Source organism: Somniosus microcephalus, chromosome 4 (genome assembly GCF_052327205.1).
Source record: "Somniosus microcephalus isolate GS21.2 chromosome 4, FLI_Smic_1.0, whole genome shotgun sequence".
Classification (NCBI taxonomy): Eukaryota; Metazoa; Chordata; class Chondrichthyes; order Squaliformes; family Somniosidae; genus Somniosus; species Somniosus microcephalus.
Window position 1 is genome coordinate 9,732,846 of NC_140990.1, and position 25,403 is coordinate 9,758,248.

Here is a 25,403-nt window from a genome sequence, read left to right on the forward strand (position 1 = left end):
GATGAATATTTTATAAATTCTTGTACTGCTGTTTAATCTTTAAGGCTGTTGTGCTGATGATTCCCTTCTTTTGACAGTTCATGGTGTTGCATAGAATGTACAGCACAGAAACAGGCCATTCGGCCCAACTGGTCCGTGCCAGTGTTTATGCCCCACACCCACCCTACTTCAATTAACCCGATCAACACATCCTCCCATTCCTTTCTCCCTTGTGTGGCTTCCACATAAATCCATCTATGCTGTTCACCTCAACCACTCCCTGTGGTAGCGAGTTCCCCATTCTCACCATTCTCTGGGTAAAGAAGTTTCTCCTGAATTGGCTCCTGGATTTATTAGTGACTTTTATATTTATAGCCCCATAAATATCATGAGATTCTGTTAAGCTGACCAGTATATTGCACGGTGGCATAGTGGTTAGCACTGTTGCCTCACAGCGCCAGGGACCCGGGTTCGAATCCGGCCTCGGGCGACTGTCTGTGTGGTGTTTGCACATTCTCCCCGTGTTTGCGTGGGTTTCCTCCGGGTGCTCCGGTTTCCTCCCACAGTCCAAAGATGTGCGGGTTAGGTTGATTGGCTATGATAAATTGACCCTTAGTGTTAGGGGGATTAAATACGTGGGGTTACGGGGATCGGGTGGAATATGTGTCGGTGCAGGCTCGATGGGCCGAAATGGCCTCTATCTGCACTGTGGGGTTTCTGTGATACTTTGTCTTTTTCTGATGAATGAAACATTACTGAGCCCCTGTACCCGTGTTATGGGATGAAGTGCCAGACAAGTGAAGGCACAACGTCTGGGTGTGAATCTGATAATAACCTCACTGACCGTATAGGTGTGATAACCAGACGGGCTTGTGGTTATAGTCTGGTCACAGATGGACTAAATTCCCTGAATTAGCAGGAGTTCAGGAGGCGGTCAACAGACGGGTCCAAACAATCCCATTTCCTGAGCGGTAACCAAGCTTGTGTATAAAAACAGGCCACTTAAGCCGTTGTCAGTTGGAACAGACTCGAGAAGGTCGCGCGTGAATCCACTGTACTTCTATTCTCCAGATTGAGGGAATTATCACTCGATCTGTGTTATGCAGTGCTCTTAATGAAGCCTGGAGAGACCATTTGTGTTCTTGTGAGCTTGATTATCTGGTATCCGAAACCCTGGGACACCCGATCATTAGAGTCAACCTCAGTGTGTGGAAAGGGATTCCCTGGTGTATCCCACCCGCTGACACACCAGAGTGTTCACAGTGTGACTGCGGTCGGTCGATTCCACTGTTTCCGATGCGTTTAATCACATCCAGGACTGAACCATGTTAATTCAGGCAACTGGGGCTTGTTAATGTTAAGAGCCCCCAATAACTGGGCTGGATTTAAAGATTATTCCCTGTTCTCTCAGTACTAGTGAGCAGAGAGAAGCTGATGTTATAGAATCATAGAGCACAGTAGGATGCCTTTCGGCCCATCGTGCTGGTGCCGGCTCTCTGAAAGAGCGATGCAATTAGTCCCACTGCCCTGCTCTTTCCCCACAGCCCTGCAAATTTCTGCTTTTAGTATATATCCAATTCCCTTTTGACAGTTACTATTGAATCTGCTTCCACCTCCCATTCAGGCAGTGCATTCCAGATCATCACAATTCGCTGTGTAAAAAAAGTCTCCTCATTTCCTCTCTCGATTCTTTTGCCAATGATCTGAAATCTGTGTCCTCTCGTTACCGACCCTCCTGCCAGTGACAACAGCTTCTCCTTGTTTGCTCGATCAAAACCCCTCCTAATTTTGAGCACCTCGATCACAGCTCCACTTAACCGTCTCTGCTCCAAGTTGTATTACCATTGTTTTGTGAATTGCTGCTGTGATCGAGGTGCTGGATGTCCGTGCCTGGGGAATGGGACATTCTATCCTTGTGAGCACTGAGTGTCAGCATCCAGCAATCTCTGGTCAGGGACTGTCTTTTTAAACTGCCTCACCTCAGCTATTTGACTCCCTGATTTCATTATCAAACATTTCAGAGTTTTTGCAGAGTGACCAAGGCTGAACAGATAAATGTGAGGTATTACATTTTGGTAGGAAGAATGGGGAGGTCACTTATCACTTGGAGGGTGCGAGTCGAGGTGGGGTAGAGGAACAAAGGGATCTCGGAGTACAAATACACAAATTACTAAAAGTTGCGACACAGGTTAGCAAGGCCATAAAAAAAGCAAACCAAGCACTAGGGTTTATTTCTCGAGGGATAGAATTGAAAAGTAGTGAAGTTATGCGAAACCTGTATCGAACCTTGGTTAGACCACACTTGGAGTACTGCGTACAGTTCTGGTCGCCATATTATAAAAAGGATATAGAGGCACTGGAGAAGGTGCAGAGAAGATTTACAAGGATGATACCAGAAATGCGAGGGTATACATATCAGGAAAGGATGAACAGGCTGGGTCTCTTTTCTCTTGAAAACAGAAGGCTGAGGGGTGACCTAATAGAGGTCTTTAAAATTATGAAACATTTTGATAGAGTGGATACAGAGAGAATGTTTCCACTTGTGGGGAAGAGCATAACTGGAGGCCTCAATATAAGATAGTCACCAAGAAATCCAATAGGGAATTGAGAAGAAACTTCTTTACCCAGAGAGAGGTGAGAATGTGGAACTTGCTGCCACAGGGAGTGGTTGAAGCGAATAGTATCGATGCATTTAAGGGGAGGCTAGACAAGCATATGAGGGAGAAGGGAATCGAGGGTTATGCTGATAGATTTAGATGAGGAAAGACGGGAGGAGGCTCGAGTGGAGCATAAACACCGGCATGGACTGGTTGGGCCGAATGGCCTGTTTCTGTGCCGTATATCCGATGTCATCCTATGTCAAGTATCCCAGCTGGCTTAGCTCCAGGCACTTTAGCTCAGTGGGCAGCACTCTCACCTCTGAGTCAGAAGGTCGTGGGTTCAAGTCCCAGTCCAGAGACTTGAGCATAAAAATCTAGGCTGACACTCCAGTACTGAGAGAGTGCTGCGCTGTCAGAGGTGCCGTCTTTTGGATGAGATGTTAAATCGAGGCCCCCGTCTGCTCTTTCAGGTGGATGCAAAAGATCCCATGGCACTACATTGAAGAAGAGCAGGGGAGTTCTCCCCGGTGTCCTGGGGCCAATATTTATCCCTCAATCAACATCACTGAAATAGATTATCTGGTCATTGTCACATTGCTGTTTGTGGGAGCTTGCTGTGCACCAATTGGCTGACGTGTTTCCTACATTACAACAGTGACTACACCTCAGAAGTTCTTCATTGGCTATAAAGCGCTCTGGGACATCCTGAGGTTGTGAAAGGCGCTATATAAATGCAAGTCTTTCTTTCTCAGCAAGAGGGCGAGTGTCAGTGGTTGGAGGGAGGAGCTCAGTGTTGTCACTGGGTGGACACAGACAGATTGAAGCTAAAAGACAGAGAATGGTGAAGTTTGGAATGATAACACCCAAAGTCAGGAGATGAGCCCTTTGCCTAGATAAGGGAGGTGGTTGCTAAGAGACCTACAGACCTAATAACACTGCAAACTGCTCAGGCAGCAGACTTGTTGCAACATGTGAGGTCACGAGTGAGTTGGTGCCCAGACAACAGAGGCTTGGGCATTCCTGAGAAAGACAAACTGGTTCTGTAACCGGGAGAACAGGTTGAGGGAGTCACCCTACGTGGGACGGCTCATCTGAGGTGTTAACACAGAGGCAGCCTGGGAATGGGATGATCAATGAATCATAGAATCATAGAAATTTACAGCACAGAAGGAGGCCATTCGGCCCATCTTGTCCGTGCCGGCCGACAAAGAGCTATCCACCCTAATCCCACTTTCCAGCACTTGGTCCGTAGCCTTGTAGGTTACGGCACTTCAAGTACATATCCAAGTACTTTTTAATGTGATGAGGGTCTCTGCCTCTACCACCCTTTCAGGCAGTGAGTTCCAGACCCCCACCACCCTCTGGGTGAAAACATTTCTCCTCAAATCCCCTCTAAACTTCCGACCAATTACTTTAAATCTGTGCCCCCTGGTTATTGACCCTTCTGCTAAGGGAAATAGGTCCTTCCTATCCACTCTATCTAGGCCCCACATAATTTTTACACTTCAATTAGGTCTCCCCTCAGCCTCCTCCGTTCCAAAGAAAACAACCCCAGCCTCTCCAATCTTTCCTCATGGCTAAAATTCCCCAGCCCAGGCAACATCCTCGTTAATCTCCTCTGCGCCCCCTCTAGTGCAATCACACCCTTCCTGTAATGTGGTGACCAGAACTGCACGCAGTATTCTAGCTGTGACCTAACTAGTGTTTTATACAGTTCAAGCATAACCTCCCTGCTCTTATATTCTATGCCTCGGCTAATAAAGGCAAGTATCCCATGTGCCTTCTTAATCTCCTTATCTACCTGTCCTGCTACCTTCAGGGATCTGTGGACATGCACTCCAAGGTCCCTCTGATCCTCTACACTTCTCAGTGTCCTACCATTTATAGTCTATTCCCTTGCCTTGTTAGCCCTCCCCAAATGCATTACCTCACACTTCTCCAGATTGAATTCCATTTGCCACTGTTCTACCCACCTGACCAGTCCATCGATATCTTCCTGCAGTCTGCAGCTTTCTTCTTCATCATCAACCACACGGCCAACTTTTGCATCATCTGCAAACTTCTTAATCATACTTCCTACATTCAAGTCCAAATCATTGATTTATACCACAAAAAGCAAAGGACCCAGTACTGAGCCCCGCTGAACCCCACTGGGAACAGCCTTCCAGTCACAGAAACACCCTTCGACCTTTACCCTTTGTTTCCTGCCTCTGAGCCAATTTTGGATCCAACTTGTCCCTTTGCCTTGGATCCCACGGGCTTTTTCTTTCTTGACCAGTCTGCCATGCAGGACCTTATCAAAAGCCTTGCTAAAGTCCAAAAAGACTACATAAAAACGCACTACCCTCATCGACCCTCCTTCTTACCTCCTCAAAAAATGCAATCAGGTTAGTCAGACATGACCTTCCCTCAACAAATCCATGCTGACTGTCCCTGATTAATCCGTGTCTTTCTAAATGAAGATTTATCCTGTCCCTCAGAATTTTTCCAATAATTTTCCCCCCACCGAGGTTCGGCTGACTGGCCTGTAATTACTCAGTCTATCCCTTTATAATCAATGGTACCCCGTTAGCAGTGCTCCAGTCCTCTGGCACCACACCTGTAGCCAGAGAGGAGTGGAAAATGATGGTCAGAGCCTCTGCTATTTCCTCTCTTACTTCTCTTAACAGTCTGGGATACATATCATCCAGGCCTGGGGATTGTGCTTGACTAATTTACTGCAATTTTTTGAGGACGTAACTGGTAAAATAGATAAGGGAGAACCAGTGGATGTGGTGTATTTGGACTTTCAGAAGGCTTTTGATAAGGTCCCTCATAAGAGATTAGCGTGTAAAGTTAAGGCACATGGGATTGGGGGCAAGGTACTGACTTGGATAGAAAACTGAGTTTATCGAATTTTGGAAGATGATCAGCAATGAATTTACTATTTCTAGGGCCACTTCCTTAAGTACCCTAGGATGTAGATTATCAGGCCCTGGGGATTTATCAGCCTTCAATCCCATCAATTTCCCCAACACCATTTCCCTACAAATACTGATTTCATTCAGTTCCTCCCTTTCATTAGACCCTATGTTCCCGACATCTCTGGGAGGTTATTTGTGTCCTCCTTTGTGAAGACAGAACCAAAGTATGTATTTAAGACCAGGGCCAGTGCAAGATAGATTAAGGCGATACTTAGTACAACTAAATCAGGAGGTACAAGCACTAAATAAAGAAGTAAGGAACCAACAACAGATTAAAGATCTAGAAAGGCAGAATGCTGGACTTAAACCAGACGAGTTGCCCAGAATAGGTCAACAAGTAATGACGCAAGTTATCGGAAGAAAGGGAATGGGGCCCGTTGGATGGGGCCTTGTACTGTATTAATGACAAGTGATACGTGTGTTTGTCTACAAGAACCGATGGGTATGCGATGGAAGCAATGGACCCAGGTGAAACCATTTAACACTAAAGACCCCCATTCTACCCTCTCCTCTAGGAAAAAGAGCTCGGAACACGACCAGACCTCTGTTTAAGTTACAGATAAACATGGATCCAGTCAACCCTTTATATCAGAGGGTCCGTCTCGGGGAGAAGAAGCTCTCCTGGTTTACCCTTACACCCGAGAACTCATTTTTAATGTGGAAGCAAGTCATCTTCGGTTCCGAGGGACTGCCTAAGAAGAAAGAAGAAGATATAATTGGAGTAAGACTTCTTTACTTCTGTACTCAAATCCTCTTGTAATGAAGGCCAGCATACCATTTGCCTTCTTGACTGCCTTTCACGACCACCGGACGTCTCAAAGCGCTTTACAGCCAATGAAGTACTTTTGAAGTGTATTCACGGTTGTAATGTGGAAAACGCGGCAGCCAATTTGCGCACAGCAAGCTCCCACAAACAGCAATGTGATAATGACCAGATAATCTGTTTTTTCGTCATGTTGATTGAGGGATAAATATTGGGCTCAAAACATCGGGGATAACTTCTTCGAAATAGCACCATGGGATCTTTTATGTCCACCTGAGGGGGCAGGCGGGGGCCTCGGTTTAACGTCTCATCAGTAGGACGGCACCTCCGACATTGCAGCGCTCCTTTATTAATGCCCCTCCGACAATGCGGCTCTCCCGCAGCACTGCCTCAGTACTGCCCCTCTGATGGAGCAGCGCTCCCTGAGCACTGCCCCTCTGACAGTGTGGCGCTCCCTCAGTACTGACTCTCCAACAGTGCGGCGCTCCCTCAGACAGTGCAGCGCTCCCTCAGTACTGCCTCTCCGACAGTGCGGCGCTCCCTCAGTACTGCACCTCCAACAGTGTGGCGCTCCTTCATTACTGCCCCTCCGACAATGCTGCTCTCCCGCAGCACTGTCCCTCCGACAGTGCAGCACTCCCTCAGCACTGCCCCTCCGACATTGCGGCGCTCCCTCAGTACTGACCCTCCGACAGTGCGGCGCTCCTTCATTAATGCCCCTCCAACAGTGCGGCGCTCCCTCAGTACTGCCCCTCCGACAGTGCGGCGCTCCCTCAACACTGCCCCTCCGACAATGCAGCGCTCCCTCAGTATTCCCCCTCCGACAGTGCGGCGCTCCCTCAGTACTGCCTCCCCGACAGTGCGAAGCTCCCTCAGTACTGCCCCTTCGACAGTGCGGCGCTCCCTCAGTATTCCCCCTCCGACAGTGCGGCACTCCCTCAGTACTGCCCCTCCGACAGTGCGGCGCTCCCTCAGTACTGCCCCTCCGACAGTGCAGCGCTCCCTCAGTACTGACCCTCCGACAGTGCGGCGCTCCCTCAGTACTGCCCCTCCGACAGTGCGGCACTCCCTCAGTACTGCCCCTCCGACAGTGCGGCGCTCCCTCAGTACTGCCCCTCCGACAGTGCAGCGCTCCCTCAGTACTGACCCTCCGACAGTGCGGCGCTCCCTCAGTACTGCCCCTCCGACAGTGCGGCGCTCCCTCAGCACCGCACTGGAGTGTCAGCCTCGCTTTATGTGCTCAAGTCCCTGGAGCGGGATTTGAACCCACAACCTTCTGACTCTGCTATCCACTGAGCCACAGCTGACTCCAGTCTTTTACACAGTTTCATCATAACTTCCTTGCTTTTGCACTCTACGCCTCTCCTAAAGCAGGGGAGTTATGATGAATTGTTAAACAGTTTTTTTTTGCAGAGTGACCAAGGCTGTCTGTAGGAAACAATTGTGCATTTGAAAGAAGCTTGTATTGTGAAGCTTGTACCCCTTTGCCAGGCCCGCTGCCTGCGGCCCCTCTCCCAGATTCCAGCCCCAGCTCTGTGCTGACTGAGCTGCTCTCACCTGGGGACAGCGCGTCACAATCGGCCCCAGCGCACCGGAGCTGGAGAGGAGGCCCCGCCCCCTTGCCGCGCCGCCTTTGTTTGGAGGACCAGGCCGCCCAGTTCGGTCCTCCCAGCTCAGCCCTCTTCCTATTGGTCAGCGCTCCTGTCAGTCAGAATCATATTGCTCCGGCTCACTCCGCCACCCCCGCCCGACTCTCAGGTTTGGTTTCTCTCGTATTTCACTTTTTAATCTCGCTCTCTGCTCCCCCCGATTTAAATCGATTCCCCAACAATTTACCCCGGCCGCTGACTCCGCCTCTTCCCCGGGCCCAGCCTGCCGTCTGCTCCCTGGAGACCCCACGCAGGCGCACTGGCAGCCTCGTGTTGTGGTGAGGGAGCGGAATGAGCATGCGCGGCCCCACCTCTCCACATTTAAAGGGACACCCACCCCCGCCACATTTAAAGGGACACCCACCCCCTCCACATTTAAAGGGACACCCACCCCCTCCACATTTAAGGGGACACCCACCCCCTCCACATTTAAGGGGACACCCACCCCCTCCACATTTAAGGGGACACCCTCCACATTTAAAGGGACACCCACCCCATCCACATTTAAACACGTCCACCCACTTCTTATTTAAAGGGACTCCCTCCCCCTGCTCATGTGTTCTTCAGATTAAAGGGACTGTGACAATTCCCCCGGCCACCGCACTTTAGCACATATGTGAAAGACCTTGAGAGCCAGCCAGTGGCTCAGTTGGGAGCACCCTCGTCTCTGAGTCAGAAAGTTGTGGGTTCACAGTCCCCTCTCCAGGGACTCAAGCACATAAACCTAGGCTGACGCTCCGGGGCAGTGCCGAAGGAGCGCCGCACTGTCGGAGGGGCGGTACTGAGGGAGCGCTGCATTTTCGGAGGGGCAGTACTGAGGGCGTGCTGCACTGTGGGAGGGGCAGTACTGAGGGAGCGCTGTGCTGTTGGATGGGCAGTACTGAGGGAGCGCCGCACTGTCGGAGGGGCAGTACTGATTGAGCGCCACACTGTCGGAGGGGCAGTACTGAGGGAGCGCTGCACTGTCGAAAGGGCAGTACTGAGGGAGCACCGCACTGTGGGAGGGGCTGTACTGAGGGAATGCTGCACTGTCGGAGGGGCAGTACTGAGGGAGCGCTGCACTGTCGGAGGGGCAGTACTGAGGGAGCGCCGCACTGTTGGAGGTGTCAGAGGGGCAGTAGTGAGGGAGCGCCGCACTGTGGGAGGGATGGTACGGAGTGAGCGCTGCACTGTCGGAGGGGCAGTACTGAGGGAGTGCTGCACTGTTGGAGGGGCAGTATTGAGGGAGTGCTGCACTGTGGGAGGGGCAGTACTGAGGGAGCGCTGCACTGTCGGAGGGGCAGTATTGAGGGAGCGCTGCACTGTCGGAGGGGCAGTACTGAGGGAGCGCTGCATTGTGCGAGGGGCAGTACTGAGGGAGCGCCGCACTGTGGGAGGGCTGTCTTTCAGATGAGACTTTCCGGTGGACATAAATGATCCCAGTATTTCGAAGAAGGGCAGGAGAGTTATCCCCAGTGTCCTGGCCATTATTTATGATGCTAATTGGCTGCAGTGTTTCCCACATTACAACAGCGACTACACTTCAAAAAGTACTTCATTGGCTGTAAAACCATTGATCGTGAAAGGCGCTGTATAAAGGCCAGTCTTTCTTTATTTTCTCTCCTGTATTTACATTAATTACTTATATAAACCTGTTTTACCATCTCTTGCAAGGGGAGGAATTGCAGACGGGCAGCTTAACGCAAACTTCACACGAAGATCTGACAGAGTCACTTGATTCATCAGGACCTGAATATCATCGACATATGGAAGCAGAAAGCAGCAATCAGAGTGCGGACAAACTGCACACGTGTCTTGTGTGTGGATGTGGATTCAACCAAAGGTGCAGCCTGGGGAGGCACAAGTGTAACCAAAGCGAGGAGAATCCGTGCAAATGTCAGGAATGCGGGAAGGGATTCAGTTCCCTCTCCGAGCTGGAGGCTCATCAACGCAGTCACTCTGTGAAATGGCCGTTCACCTGCTCCGTGTGTGGGAAGGGATTCACTCAACAATCCACCCTGCTGAGACAAGGTGAGTTCACACCGGGGAGAAGCCGTTCGCCTGCTCTCACTGTGAAAAGAGGTTTAACCAATCTTGCCACCTGTTGATACACAAGCGTGTTCACACCGATGAGAGACCTTTTCAGTGCTCCGACTGCGAGAAGGGCTTCAGAAGATCCAGCGAAGTGATACAGCACCAGCGAGTTCACACCGGGGAGAGGCCGTTCACCTGCTCCATGTGTGGGAAGGGATTCACTCTCTCCTCCACCCTGCTGAGACACCAGCTGGTTCACACTGACGAGAGGCCGTTCACCTGCTCAGAGTGCGGGAAAGGATTCAGTTGTCCCTCCTCTCTGCGGGAACACCAGCGAGTTCACACTGACGAGTGGCCGTTCACCTGCTCCGAGTGCGGGAAAGGTTTTACTCGTCCCCCCGCTCTGCTGATACACCAGCTGGTTCACACTGACGAGAGCCCGTTCTCCTGCTCCGAGTGCGGGAAAGGATTCACTCATCTCTCCTATCTGCGCCTGCACTAGCGAGTTCACACTGACGAGAGGCCGTTCACCTGCTCCGAGTGCGGGAAAGGATTCACACATTCCGACTCTCTGCGGGAACACCAGCTGGTTCACACGGACGAGAGGCCGTTTAAATGTTCCGACTGCGACAAGAGTTTCAAATGCTCCAAGGGCCTGGAGATGCATCGACGCATCCACACCGGGGAGAGGCTGTTCAGCTGCTCTCACTGCGGGAAGAGGTTTACGCGCTCATTCGATCTTCTGAAACACCAGTGCACTCACACTGGGAAGATGCCATTCCCCTGCTCAGTGTGTGAAAAGGGATTCACCAGTTCATCTCAGCTGCTGAGACACCAGCGAGTTCACACCTGAGCGCACTGGTCCAATTCTGCTGTTAATCACATGAAGGACTGTTCTGTGTTAATAATGGCAATTATTAACTCTCTGCTCTAAGGAGAACAATCCCAGCTTCTCCAGACTCTCCACGTAACTGAAGTCCTTCATCGCTGGTACCATTCTGGTCAATCTCCCCTTAACCTTCTCTGCTCAAAGGAGAACAACCCCAGCTACGCCAGTCTCTCCACATAACTGAAGTCCCTCATCCCTGGTACCATTCTGGTCAATCTCTCCTTAACCGTCTCTGCTCTAAGGAGAACAATCCCAACTTCTCCAGTCTCTCCACATAACTGAAGGCCCTCAACCCTGGTACCATTCTGGTCAATCTCCCTTTAAACTTCTCTGCTCTAAGGAGAACAATCCCAGCTTCTCCAGTCTCTCCACATAACTGAAGGCCCTCATCCCTGGTACCATTCTGGTCAATCTCCCCTTAACCTTCTCTGCTCCAAGGAGAACAATCCCAGTTCTCCATTCTCTCCACATAACTGAAGTCCCTCATTCCTGGAACCATGCTGGTAAATCTTTTCTGCAGCCTCTCTAAGCCCTTCACATCCTTCCTAAAGTGCGGTGCCCAGAAGTGGACACAATAAGAAAGAAAGATTTGCATTTATAAGAACATAAGAAATAGGAGCAGGAGTCGGCCATTCGGCCCTTCGAGCCTGCTCCACCATTCAATGAGATCATGGCTGATCTTCTGCCTCAACTCCATTCACCGGCCCTATCGCCATATCCCTTGATGCCCTTACTAGTCAGAAATCTATCGACTTCTGTTTTGAATACACCCAATGACTGAGCCTTCACAGCCCTCTGGGGTAGAGAATTCCAAAGATTCACCACCCTCTGTGTGAAGAAATTTCTTCTCATCTCAGTCCTGAATGGACTACCTTTTATCCTGAGGCTGTGGCCCCTGGTTCTAGACTCCCCAACCAAGGGAAACATTCTCCCAGCATCCACCCTATCAAGCCCTGTAAACATAGAAACATAGAAGATAGGAGCAGGAGTAGGCCATTCGGCCCCTCGAGCCTGCTCCGCCATTCAATGCGATCATGGCTGATCATCCAAATTCAGTACCCTGTCCCTGCCTTCTCCCCATATCCCTTGATCCCTTTAGCCTTAAGAAATATATCCAACTCCTTCTTGAATATATTTAATGAACTGGCCTCTACCGCCTTCTGTGGTAGAGAGTTCCACAGGTTCACCACTCTCTGGGAGAAGAAATTCCTCCTCATCTCTGTCCTAAGTGGCCTACCCTTTATCCTTAGACTGTGACCCCTGGTTCTGGACTCCCCGACCATCGGGAACATCCTCCCTGCATCTAGTCTGTCCAGTCCTGTCAGAATTTTATAAGTTTCAATGAGATCCCCTCTCATTCTTCTAAACTCCAGCAAGTACAAGCCAAATCGACCCAATCTCTCCTCATACATCATTCCTGCCATCCCAGGTATCAGCCTGGTGAATCTTTGCTGCACTCCTTTCATGGCAAGAACATCCTTCCTCAGATAAGACGACCAAAACTGCACACAATACTCAAGATGTGGTCTCACCAAGGCCTGTACAACTGCAGCAAGACATCCTGGTTCCTGTACTCAATCCCTCTCGCTACGAAAGCCAACATACCATTTGCCTTCTTAACCGCCTGCTGCACCTGCATGCTTACCTTCAGCAACTGGTGCACAGGGACACCCAGATCTCGTTGCACTTCCCCTTCTCCCAATCTATTGCCATTTAGATAATAATCTGCCTTCGTGTTTTTGCCACCAAAGTGGACAACCTCACATTAATCCACGTTATATTGCAGCTGCCATGTTTCTGCCCAATCACCCAACATGTCCAAATCATCCTGGAGTTTCTCTACATCCTCCTCACAGCACACATGCCCACCCAGCTTTGTGTCGTCTGCAAATTTGGAGATATTACATCTAGTTCCCTTGTCTAGATCATTAATATATATTGTGAATAGCTGGGGTCCAAGGACCGATCCCTGCGGTACCCCACTAGTCACTGCCTGCCACTCAGAAAAGGACCCGTTTATTCCAACTCTTTGCCGACCAGTTCTCCATCCAAGTCAATACCTTGCCCCCAATCCCATGTGCCTTAACTTAACATGCTAATCTCTTATGCGGGACCTTATCGAAGGCCTTCTGAAATTCCAGATACACCACATCCACTGGTTCTCCCTTACCTATTTTACCAGTTACATCCTCAAAAAATTCCAGTAGATTAGTCGAACTGATTTACCTTTTGTGAATCCATGTTGACTTTGCCCGATCCTGTCACTGTTTTCCAAGTGCTCTGCTATTACATCTTTTATAATGGACACTAGCATTTTCCCCACTACCGATGTCAGGCTTACCGGTCTGTAATTCCCCGTTTGCTCTCTACCACCTTTTTTGAATAGTCATAGAGTCATAGAGTTTTACAGCACAGAAAGAGGCCCTTCGGCCCATCGTGTCTGCACCGCCCATCCATCCCTGTCCAGTCTAATCCCATTTTCCAGCATTTGGTCCATAGCCTTGTATGCAATGGCATTTCAAGTGCTCATCCAAATGCTTCTTGAATGTTGTGAGGGTTCCTGCCTCTACCACCCTTTCAGGCATTGAGTTCCACATTCCAACCACCCTCTGGGTGAAGAAGTTCCTCCTCAAATCCCCTCTAAATCTCCTGCCCCTTACCCTGAATCTATGCCCCCTTGTTATTGACCCCCCTACTAAGGGGAAAAGTTCCTCTTTATCTACCCTATCTATGCCCCTCATCATTTTGTACACCTCAATCAGGTCCCCCCTCAGCCTTCTTTGCTCCAAGGAAAACAACCCCAGCCTGTCCAGCCTCTCTTCATAGCTGAGGCGCTCCATCCCAGGTAACATCCTGGTGAATCTTCTCTGCACCCTCTCCAAAGCAATCACATCCTTCCTATAGTGAGGCGACCAGAACTGCACACAGTACTCCAGCTGTGGCCTCACCAGCGTTTTGTACAGCTCCATCATAACCTCCCTGCTCTTATATTCTATGCCTCGGCTAATGAAGGCAAGTATCCCATATGCCTTTTTAACCACCTTATCTACCTGTTCTGCTGCCTTCAGGGATCTATGTACATGTACACCAAGGTCCCTCTGACCCTCTGTACTTCCTAGGGTCCTACCACTCATTGTGTATTCCCTTGCCTTATTTGTCCGTCCAAAATGCATCACCTCGCACTTTTCAGGGTTAAATTCCATTTGCCACTTTTCCGCCCATCTGACCAACCCGTTTATATCGTCCTGTAGCCTGAGGCTTTCCTCCTCGCAATTTACCACCCCACCAATTTTCGTGTCATCTGCGAACTTACTGATCATACCTTTTACATTCTCATCCAAATCATTTATGTAGATCACAAAGAACAAGGGACGTTGGGGTAACATCAGTGATGTGCCTTCAATAACCACAAAACTAGAAGTTATAAACTATAACAAGTCGGCTTTTAATCACTAAGATCAGAGCTAACATCTCAACACACTGACTGGCTCGCAGGAATGAGTCATAAAGATCCTGGGATCTTTATGTAAGAGAAGTCAGGGGTGGAGCCAAGAGACAAGACCTGGAACATTCCAGGTTAGTCAGGAAAGAGGAAGTGAAACTATACACCGTGTGGGGGAGGGTAATATACATGAGTGCAAAACGAATACAGGCAAGACAAACACATTTCATTACAATCAGCTACCCTCCAATCCATGGGTACTGTTCCAGATTCCATCGAATGTTGGAAGATGATCAGCAATGCATCTGCTATTTCTAGGGCCACTTCCTTAAGTACCCTAGGATGTAGATTATCAGGCCCTGGGGATTTATCGGCCTTCAATCCGATCAATTTCCCTAATACCATTTCTCTACAAATACTGATTTCTTTCAGTTCCTCCCTTTCATCAGACCCTATGTTCCCCGGCATCTCTGGGAGGTTATTTCTGTCCTCATTTGTGAAGACAGAACCAAAATATGTATTTAGTTGGTCTGCCATTTCTTTGTTCCCCATTATAAATGCCCCTGATTCTGACTGCAAGGGACCTACGCTTGTCTTCACCAATCTTTTTCTCTTCACATATCTATAAAAGCTTTCAGTCAGTTTTTATGTTCCCTGCAAGCTTACCCTCGTATTCTATTTTCCCTTTCTTAATTAATCGCTTTGTCCTCCTTTGTTGAATCGTAAACTGCTCCCAATCCATTGGATTACTGCTTTTTCTGGCCAATTTATATGTACTCTCCTTGGATCTTATGCTAGCCCTAATTTCCCTTGTTAGCCACGGTTGAGTCACCTTTTTTGTTTTATTTTTATGCCAAACTGGGATGAACAAATTCTGTAGTTCATCCATGCGGTGTTTGAATGTTTGCCATTGCCCATCCACCGTCAACCCTTTGAGTGACATTCCCCAATCAATCCTACCCAACTCGCACCTCAGACTATCGTAGTTTCCTTTATTTAAATTCAGGACCCTAGTCTCTGATTCAACAACTTCATTCTCCATCTTAATGAAGAATTCTATCATATTATGATCGCTCCCACCCAAGGGGCCTTGTAGAACAAGATTGTTAATTAATCCTTTCTTGTTACATAATACCCAGTCTAAGATGGCCTGATCTCTAGTTGGTCCCTCGACATATTGGTCCAGGAAACCATCCCGTAAACACTCCAGGAATTCCTCCTCCACAATATTGTTACTAATTTGGTTAGCCCAAATTAATGTATAATTTTGTATGCTTCAATGAGATCCCCTCTCATTCTTCTGAATTCAAGAGAATACAGGTCTAGTTTACTCAATCTCTTCTAATACGACAGTCCCGCCATCCCAGGAATCAATCTCGTGAACCTTTGTTGCACTCCCTCTATGGCAAGTATATCCTTCCTTTGGTAAGGAGACCAAAATTGTACACAGTACTCCAGGTGTGGTCTCACCAAGGCCCTATATAATTGGAGGCAGCGTTGGTGCTACCTCTCCAGTGCTTTGAGGTGCACTGGAGAGGTACCACCAATGCTGCCTCCGCAAGATCCTGCAAATTCATTGGCAGGATAGACGCACCAACATCAGTGTTCTCGCTCAGGCCAACATCCCCAGCATCGAAGCTTTGACCACGCTCAATCAGCTCCGATGGATGGGTCACATTGTCCGCATGCCCGATACGAGACTCCCAAAACAAGCGCTCTACTCGGAGCTCCGGCACGGCCAGAGAGCCCCAGGTGGGCAGAGGAAACGCTTCAAGGACACCCTCAAAGCCTCCTTGAAAAAGTGCAACATCCCCACCGACACCTGGGAATCCCTGGCCCAAGACCGTACAAAGTGGAGAAGAAGCATCCGGGAAGGCGCCGAACACCTCGATGTCTCTTCGCCGGGAGCAAGCGAAAGCCAAGTGCAAGGAGTGCACGTCAACCCAAGCACCCCACCCACCCACCCACCCACCCCTGCAACTACCGTCTGCCCCACCTGTGTGAACTCATCAGTCACCTGAGAACTCATTTTTAATGTGTAAGCAAGTCATCCTCGGTTCCAAGGGACTGCCTAAGAAGAAGACATAACTGGAGTAAGACTTCGTTACTCCTGTACTCAAATTCTCTTGTAATGAAGGCCAGCATACCATTTGCCTTCTTAACCACCTGTCATGACCACCGGACGTCCCAAAGTGCTTTACAGCCAATGAAGTACTTTTGAAGTGTAGTCACTGTTGTAATGTGGGAAACGCAGCAGCCAATTTGCGCACAGCAAGGTCCCACAAACAGCAATGTGAAAATGGCCAGATAATCTGTTTTATCGTCATGTTGATTGAGGGATAAATATTGGGCTCAAAACACCTGGGATAACTTCTTCGAAATAGCACCACGGGATCTTTTACGTCCACCTGAGGGGGCAGACGGGGGCCTCGGTTTAACGTCTCATCCGTAGGATGGCACCTCCGACACTGCAGCGCTCCTTCATTACTGCCCCTCTGACAGTGCGGCTCTCCCTCAGTACTGCCCCTCCGATGGAGCAGCGCTCCTTCAGTACTGACCCTCCGATGGAGCAGCACTCCCTCAGCACCGCCCCTCCGACAGTGCAGTGCTCCCTCAATACTGCCCCTCCGGCAGTGTGGCGCTCCCTCTGCACCGCACTGGAGTGTCAGCCTCGCTTTATATGCTCAAGTCCCTGGAGCGGGATTTGAACCCACAACCTTCTGACTCTGCTATCCACTGAGCCACAGCTGACTCCAGTCTTTTACACAGTTTCATCATAACTTCCTTGCTTTTGCACTCTACGCCTCTCCTAAAGCAGGGGAGTTATGATGAATTGTTAAACAGTTTTTTTTGCAGAGTGACCAAGGCTGTGTGTAGGAAACAATTGTGCATTTGAAAGCAGCTTGTATTGTGAAGCTTGTGCCCCTTTGCCAGGCCCGCTGCCTGCGACCCCTCTCCCAGATTCCAGCCCCAGCTCTGTGCTGACTGAGCTGCTCTCACCTGGGGACAGCGCGTCACAATCGGCCCCAGCGCACCTGAGCTGGAGAGGGGGCCCCGCCCCCTTGCCGCGCCGCCATTGGTTGGAGGACCAGGCCGCCAGCTCAGTCCTCCCAGTCTCAGCCCTCCTCCTATTGGTCAGCGCTCCCGTCAGTCAGAATCACATTGCTCCGGCTCACTCCGCCACCGCGCGTGTTTCAATCCGCTCGGCGTCCGCGGAGGTCCCGCCCGCCTCTCAGGTTTGGTTTTTCTGGTATTTCACTTTATAATCTCGCTCTCCGCTCCCACCTCACCTCGACTTAAATCGATTACCCAACACTTGACTTTACCCCGGCCGCTGATGCCGCCTCTTCCCCGCGCTGTGATTGGTGCAGGGGAAGGCAAGTGGGCGTGTCCGGGCGCGGGCCCACGTGGGGGAGTCAAAGGCTGGCTGGAGCGCATGCTCAGCCCGCCTCACACCGTTGGGCAGCTTTTCAAATATTTTTTTTTGCGAAACAAATTGAAAACACTCATTAATTCCCCCAACCTCCTCCCCTCCAAAGTACGATTATTATTATTTTTGTTTTTCCTCATTTGTGTGGGGTGTCTTTTTTTACCTTGCGGTGGCGTGCGCCGATCCAACCGACCCCTGGGCGTTGCGTCCTGGCGTCAGCGCGTAATCGGAGGCGAGGTGTGATTGACGCGAGGCGCCCGCCAATCAGGAGCGAGGAAAACGCTGGGAGGACCGGCCGGGCTGACGGTCCTCCAACCAATGGCGGCGCGAGAGGGAGGGGGGCGGGACCTCGGTGGGCTACAGGCCGCTTTCCTTTCATTGTCAGCAGGAGCTGTTAAAGGGAAGGGGAGGAGGGGGTGGGAAAAACCAAGCTTGTGAGTGTTTATTCCTTTGTATTACCTTTCTTGCAAGGCTGTTCATCAATTGCATTCATTTAAAAATAAGTGAACCTTTTCTCTTTTCGACTTTTATCCAGAACAAAGAGCCCTGGTGCTGTGAACATTTTGGTGGGCAGCCACTTTTAAAGGGACAAAGACCAGCATTCTTCCTCCTCTCTCTTGTGAGTATTTGTGGTGGGTGAGAGGGGGGGTGTAAGTCAAAGGGGACTGCGGCCCCTTTTCAACAAAAAAAAGTTGCTTGGCCATTTAAAGGGGAATGGGTGCCCCCCAGGTATTTAAAGGGGCAGTGCCTCTCTCTGTATCATGTAAGAGCAGGGAGGTTCTGCTTGAACTGTACAAAAACACCAGTTAGGCCACCGCGTGCAGTTCTGGTTGTGCCCATTGCAGGAAAGATGTGACTGCTCCAGACGGGAGATTTACGAGGATGTTGACAGGACTAGAGAATTTCAGCTACAAGGAAAGATTGAATACATAGAAGATAGGAGCAGGAGTTGGCCATTCAGCCCCTTGAGCCTGCTCTGCCATTCAATGCGATCATGGCTGATTATCCAAATTCAGTACCCGGTCCCTGCTTTCTCCCCATATCCCTTGATCCCTTTAGCATTAAGAAATATATCTAACTCCTTCTTGAATATATTTAATGAATTGGCCTCTACTGCCTTCTGTAGTAGAGAATTCCACAGGTTCACCACTCTCTGGGGGGAAGAAATTCCTCCTCATCTCAGTCCTAAATGGCTTACCCCTTATCCTTAGACTGTGACCCCTGGTTCTCGACTCCCCGGCCATCGGGAACATCCTTCCTGCATCTAGTCTGTCTAGTCCTGTTAGAATTTTATAAGTTTCAATGAGATCCCCTCTCATTCTTCTAAACTCCAGCGAGTATAAGCCCAATCGACCCAATCTCTCCTCATACGTCAGTGCCTCTCTCTTTCTCTGTATCATGTAAGAGCAGGGAGGTTATGCTTGAATGTTTGGACCAAGGCTGTAATGAGGTCAGGAGCTGAGTGGCCCTGGCGGAACCCAAACTGGGCGTCAGTTAGCAGGTTATTGCTGAGTAAGTGCGGCTTGATAGCACTGTCGACGACACCTTCCATCACTTTGCTGATGATTGAGAGTAGACTGATGGGACGGTAATTGGCTGGGTCGGATTTGTCCTGCTTTTTGTGGACAGGACATACTTGGGCAATTTTCCACATTGCCGGGTAGATGCCAGTGATGTTGCCAGGACTAGAGAATTTCAGCTACAAGGAAAGATTGAATACATAGAAACATAGAAGATAATCTACATCCTAGGGTACTTAAGGAAGTGGCCCTAGAAATAGTAGATGCATTGCTGGTCATCTTCCAAAATTCTATGGACTCTGGAACAGTACCCATGAATTGGTGGGTAGCCAGTGTTACCCCACTGTTCAAAAAAGGTGGCAGAGAGAAAACGGGAAATTATACACCGGTAAGCCTGACATCGGTAGTGGGGAAAATGCTAGATGTAATAGCAGAGCACTTGGAAAACAGTGACCGGATCGGACAAAGTCAACATGGATTTACAAAAGGTAAATCATGCTTGACTAATCTACTGGACTTTTTTGAGGATGTAACTGGTAAAATAGATAAGGGCGAACCAGTGGATGTGGTATATTTGGACTTTCAAAAGGCTTTCGATAAGGTCCCGCATAAGAGATAGAAACATAGAAGATAGGAGCAGGAGTAGGCCATTCGGCCCCTCGAGCCTGCTCCGCCATTCAATGCGATCAGTGCTGATCATCCAAGTTCAGCACCCTGTCCCTGCCTTCTCATTTCTGTCCTAAAAGGCCTACCCCTTATCCTTAGACTGTGACCCCTGGTTCTGGACTCCCCGACCATCGGGAACAACCTCCCTGCATCTAGTCTGTCCAGTCCTGCCAGAATTTTATAAGTTTCAATGAGATCCAATCTCATTCTTCTAAACTCCAGCGAGTACAAGCCCAATCGACCCAAGGACCTGTACAACTGCAGCAAGACATCCTTGTTCCTGTACTCAAACCCTCTCGCTATGAAGGCCAACATACCAATTGCCTTCTTAACCGCCTGCTGCACCTGCATGCTTACCTTCAGCGACTGGTGCACAAGGACACCCAGGTCTCGTTGCACTTCCCCTTCTCCTAATCTATTGCCATTCAGATAATTTGCCTTCCTGTTTTTGACACCAAAGTGGATAACCTCACATTTATCCACGTTATATTGCATCTGCCATGCTTCTGCCCAATCACCCAACTTGTCCAAATCATCCTGTAGTTTCTCGGCATCCTCCTCACAGCTCACACACCCATCCAGCTTTGTGTCATCTGCAAATTGGAGATATTACATCTAGTTCCCTTGTCTAGATCATTAATATATATTGTGAATAGCTGGGGTCCAAGGACCGATCCCTGCGGTACCCCACAAGTCACTGCCTGCCACTCGGAAAAAGACCCGTTTATTCCAACTCTTTGTTTTCTATCTGCCAACCAGTTCTCTATCCAAGTCAATACCTTGCCCCCAATCCCATGTGCCTTAACTTTACACGCTAATCTCTTATGTGGGACCTTATCGAAAGCCTTCTGAAAGTCCAAATACACCACATCCACTGGTTCTCCCTTATCTATATACTAGTTACATCCTCAAAAAATTCCAGTAGATTAGTCAGGCATGATTTACCTTTTGTAAATCCATGTTGACTTTGTCCGATCCTGTCACTGTTTTCCAAGTGCTCTGCTATTACATCTTTTATAATGGACTCTAGCATTTCCCCCACTACCGATGTCAGACTTACTGGTCTGTAATTCCCCGTTTTCTCTCTACCACCTTTTTTGAATAGTGGGGTAACATTAGCTACCCTCCGATCCATGGGTACTGTTCCAGCTTCCATCGAATGTTGGAAGATGATCAACAATGCATCTACTATTTCTAGGGCCACTTCCTTAAGTACCCTAGGATGTAGATTATCAGGCCCTGGGGATTTATCGGCCTTCAATCCCATCAATTTCCCTAACACCATTTCCCTACAAATACTGATTTCTTTCAGTTCCTCCCTTTCATCAGACCCTATGTTCCCTGACATTTCTGGGAGGTTATTTGTGTCCTCCTTTGTGAAGACAGAACCAAAATATGTATTTAATTGGTCTTCCATTTCTTTGTGCCCCATTATAAATCCCCTAATTCTGACTGCAAGGGACCTATGCTTCACCAATCTTTTTCTCTTCACATATCTATAAAAGCTTTTACAGTCAGTTTTTATGTTCCCTGCAAGCTTACTCTCATACTCTATTTTCCCTTTCTTAATTAATCCCTTTGTCCTCCTTTGTTAAATCCTAAACTGCTCCCAATCCTCTGGATTACTGCTTTTTCTGGCCAATTTATATGTCATACAGTCATAGAGTTATACAGCACAGAAAGAAGCCCTTTGGCCCATCGCGTTCGCGCCGGCCATCAAGCCCTGTCTAATCTAATCCCATTTTCCAGCATTTGGTCCATATCCTTGTATGCTATGGCGTTTCAAGTGCTCATCCAAATGCTTCTTGAATGTTGAGGGTTCCTGCCTCTACCACCCTTTCAGGCAGTGAGTTCCAGATTCCAACCACCCTCTGGGTGAAAAAGTTTTTCCTCAAATCCCATCTAAACCTCCTGCCCCTTACCTTGAATCTATGCCCCCTTGTTATTGACCCCTCTACTAAGGGGAAAATACCTTTCTATCTACCCTATCTATGCCCCTCATAATTTTGTACACCTCAAATCAGGTCCCCCCTCAGCCTTCTCTGCTCTAAGGAAAACAACCCCAACCTGTCCAGTCTCTCTTCCTAGCTGAAGTGCTCCAGCCCAGGTAACATCCTGGTAAATTTCCTCTGCACCCTCTCCAATGCAATCACATCCTTCCTATAGTGTGGCGACCAGAACTGCACAGAATACTCCAGCTGTGGCCTTACCAGCGTTTTGTACAGCTCTATCATAACCTCCCTGCTCTTATATTCTATGCCTCGGCTAATGAAGGCAAGTATCCCATATGCCTTTTTAACCACCTTCTCCACCTGTTCTGCTGCCTTCAGGGATCTATGTAAATGCACACCAAGGTCCCTCTGATCCTCTGTCCTTCCTAGGGTCCTATCATTCATTGTGTATTCCCTTGCCTTGTTAGTCCTCCCAAAATGCATCACCTCACACTTTTCAGGGTTAAATTCCATTTGCCACTGTTCTGCCCATCTGACCAACCCATCTATATCGTCCTGTAGCCTGAGGCTTCCCTCCTCGCTATTTACCACCCCACCAATTTTCGTGTCATCTGCGAACTTACTGATCATACCTTTTTACATTCACACCCACATCATTAATGTAGACCACAAACAGCAAGGGACCCAGCACCGATCCCTGCGGTACCCCACTGGACACAGGTTTCCAGTCACAAAAACAACCTTCAACCATCACCCTCTGCCTTCTGCCACTAAGCCAGTTTTGGATCCAATGTGCCAAGGCACCCTGGATCCCATGGGCTCTTACCTTCCTGACCAGTCTCCTATGCAGGACTTTATCAAAAGCCTTACTGAAATCCACGTACACCACATCCACTGCACTACCCTCATCCACACACCTCGTCACCCTCTCGAAAAATTCAATCAAATTGGTCAGACATGATCTTCCCTTGACAAAGCCATGCTGGCTATCCCTAATTAATCCTTGCCTCTCCAAGTGGAAACTAATTCTGTCCCTCAGAATTTTTTCCAATAATTTCCCTACCACTGATGTTAGGCTCACTGGCCTGTAATTCCCTGGTTTAACCCTACTACCCTTCTTGAATAATGGTACTACGTTAGCTGTTCTCCAGTCCTTTTTAGAAACAGCTTCTTTCCCAGGGCTGTCATCCTACTGAACTCCACAAATAAACTCTAAAGCCTGCACATCTGCCAATGCACTTTATTATGGTTATGTTTATGTTAATGTATTACAAGCCAAATGTATGTTGAATGTTTAAATGTCTTAATCCAAATGTACACTCTCGGGAGCCGCAAGCCTACATTTCGTTGTACTGCACTTGTACACTAACAATGACAATAAAAGTTGATTTGATTTGATTTGATTCTGGCACATCCCCTGTGGCCAGAGAGGTTCTGAAAATTTGTGTCGGAGCCCCTGCAGTCTCCTCCTTTGCCTCACATAGCAGCCTGGGATACATCTCGTCCGGGCCTATGGCCTCTCCTTGGATCTTATGCTATCAATTATTTCCCTCGTTAGCCACGGTTGAGTCACCTTTTTTGTTTTATTTTTATGCCAAACTGGGATGAACAAATTCTGTAGCTCATCCATTCGGTCTTTGAATGTTTGCCATTGTCCATCCGCCGTCAACCCTTTCAGTGACATTCCCCAATCAATCCTACCCAACTCACGCCTCATACCATCATAGTTTCCTTTATTTAAATTCAGGACCCTCGTCTCTGAGTCAACTACTTCATTCTCCATCTTAATGAAGAATTCGATCATATTATGATCGCTCCGACCCAAAGGGCCTCGTACAACAAGATTGCTAATTAATCCTTTCTCGTTACATAATACCCAGTCTAAGAGAATGATTCCAGGGATGAGGGACTTCAGTTACATTGATAGACTAGAGAAGCTGGGGTTGTTCTCCTTGGAGCAGAGAAGATTGAGAGGAGATTTGATCGAGGTGTTCAAAATCAAGAGGGGTCTGGACAGAGTAGATAGAGAGAAACTCTTCCAATTGGCAGAGGGGTCGAGAACCAGAGGACACAGATTTAAGGTGATTGACAAAAGAACCAAAGGCGACATGAGGAAAAACTTTTTTATGCAGCGAGTGGTTAGGATCTGGAATGCACTGCCTGAAAGGGTGGTGGAGGCAGATTCAATCACCGCTTTCAAAAGGGAATTGGATAAGTACAGGAAACGTTGTGCTATCCGGAGGTTGAATGTCCGGCAGCTTCGATCTAACGGCAGAAATCAGCAGCCATTTTGGTTAGGTTTTTTTTCTTCTCCTAGCATTCTTTTCACAGGCAGGCTCTGGAAAGCGTCTTTGTAGCTTAGCAACAGCTTCAGAGACGCTTCCAAGCTACGGGCCGAGTGTTTACAAGCTGTTGCTAAGCAGCAGTGTTTGTGGTCAGATACGGAGATGAAAAGCTCCTATCTGATAACATTGACGCTGGTCTATCCGGAAGTTTTGAGGCAACGGCAGCAGCTCGGTCCCGTGGGTGCCGGATAGCACAAAGTTTCCTGTACCTGAAAGAGAAATATTGCAGGACTTCAGATTCCTGGGGCAGGAGGGACCTGTCCAAGGTGGACAGGTTGCACCTCAACAGAGCTGGGACCAATGTCCTCATGGGACGGTTAACTAGTGCTGTGGGGGAGGGTTTAAATTAATTTGACAGGGGGATGGGCACCAGGATGAAACATTAGAGGAGAAACAAGGTGAAGAGAGGACTGGGAGAGACAAGTAGCACTAGAGGGTCAGAATTGCTGGTCATCTTCCAAAATTCGATAGACTCTGGAACAGTTCCCATGGATTGGAGGGTAGCTAATGTTACCCCACTATTCAAAAAAGGTGGTAGAGAGAAAACGGGGAATTATAGACCGGTAAGCCTGACATCGGTAGTGGGGAAAGTGCTAGAGTCCATTATAAAAGATGTAATAGCAGAGCATTTGGAAAACAGTGACAGGATCGGACAAAGTCAGCATGGATTTACAAAAGGTAAATCGTGCTTGACTAATCTACTGGAATTTTTTGAGGATGAAACTGGTAAAATAGATAAGGGAGAACCAGTGGATGTGGTGTATTTGGACTTTCAGAAGGCTTTCGATAAGGTCCCACATAAGAGAACAGCGTGTAAAGTTAAGGCACATGGGATTGGGGGCAAGGTACTGACTTGGATAAAGAACTGGTCGGCAGACAGGAAGGAAAGAGTTGGAATAAACGGCTCTTTTTCCGAGTGGCAGGCAGTGACTAGTGGGGTACCGCAGGGATCGGTCCTTGGACCCCAGCTATTCACAATATATATAAATGATCTAGACGAGGGAACTAGATGTAATATCTCCAAGTTTGCAGACGACACAAAGCTGGGTGGGCGTGTGTGCTGTGAGGAGGATGCCGAGAAACTCCAGTATGATTTGGACAGGTTGGGTGATTGGTCAGAAGCATGGCTGATGCAGTATAATGTGGATAAATGCGAGGTTATCCACTTTGGTGGCAAAAACAAGGCGGCAGA

At 48.6% G+C, this 25,403-nt stretch overlaps 1 protein-coding gene and 1 pseudogene across 1 annotated transcript in view; both read left to right on the top strand.

The window, feature by feature from the left end:
• LOC147118263 (uncharacterized) overlaps positions 1-25,403 on the top strand; it is a 41,869-nt pseudogene that overhangs the window by 1,153 nt on the left and 15,313 nt on the right.
• LOC147118264 (uncharacterized) overlaps positions 18,269-25,403 on the top strand; it is a 202,759-nt gene continuing 195,624 nt past the window's right edge. The window contains exon 1 of the mRNA XM_085984352.1: positions 18,269-18,347. The gene's annotated coding sequence lies outside the window, so the exon portion shown is untranslated. The remainder of the gene's footprint in view (positions 18,348-25,403) is intronic.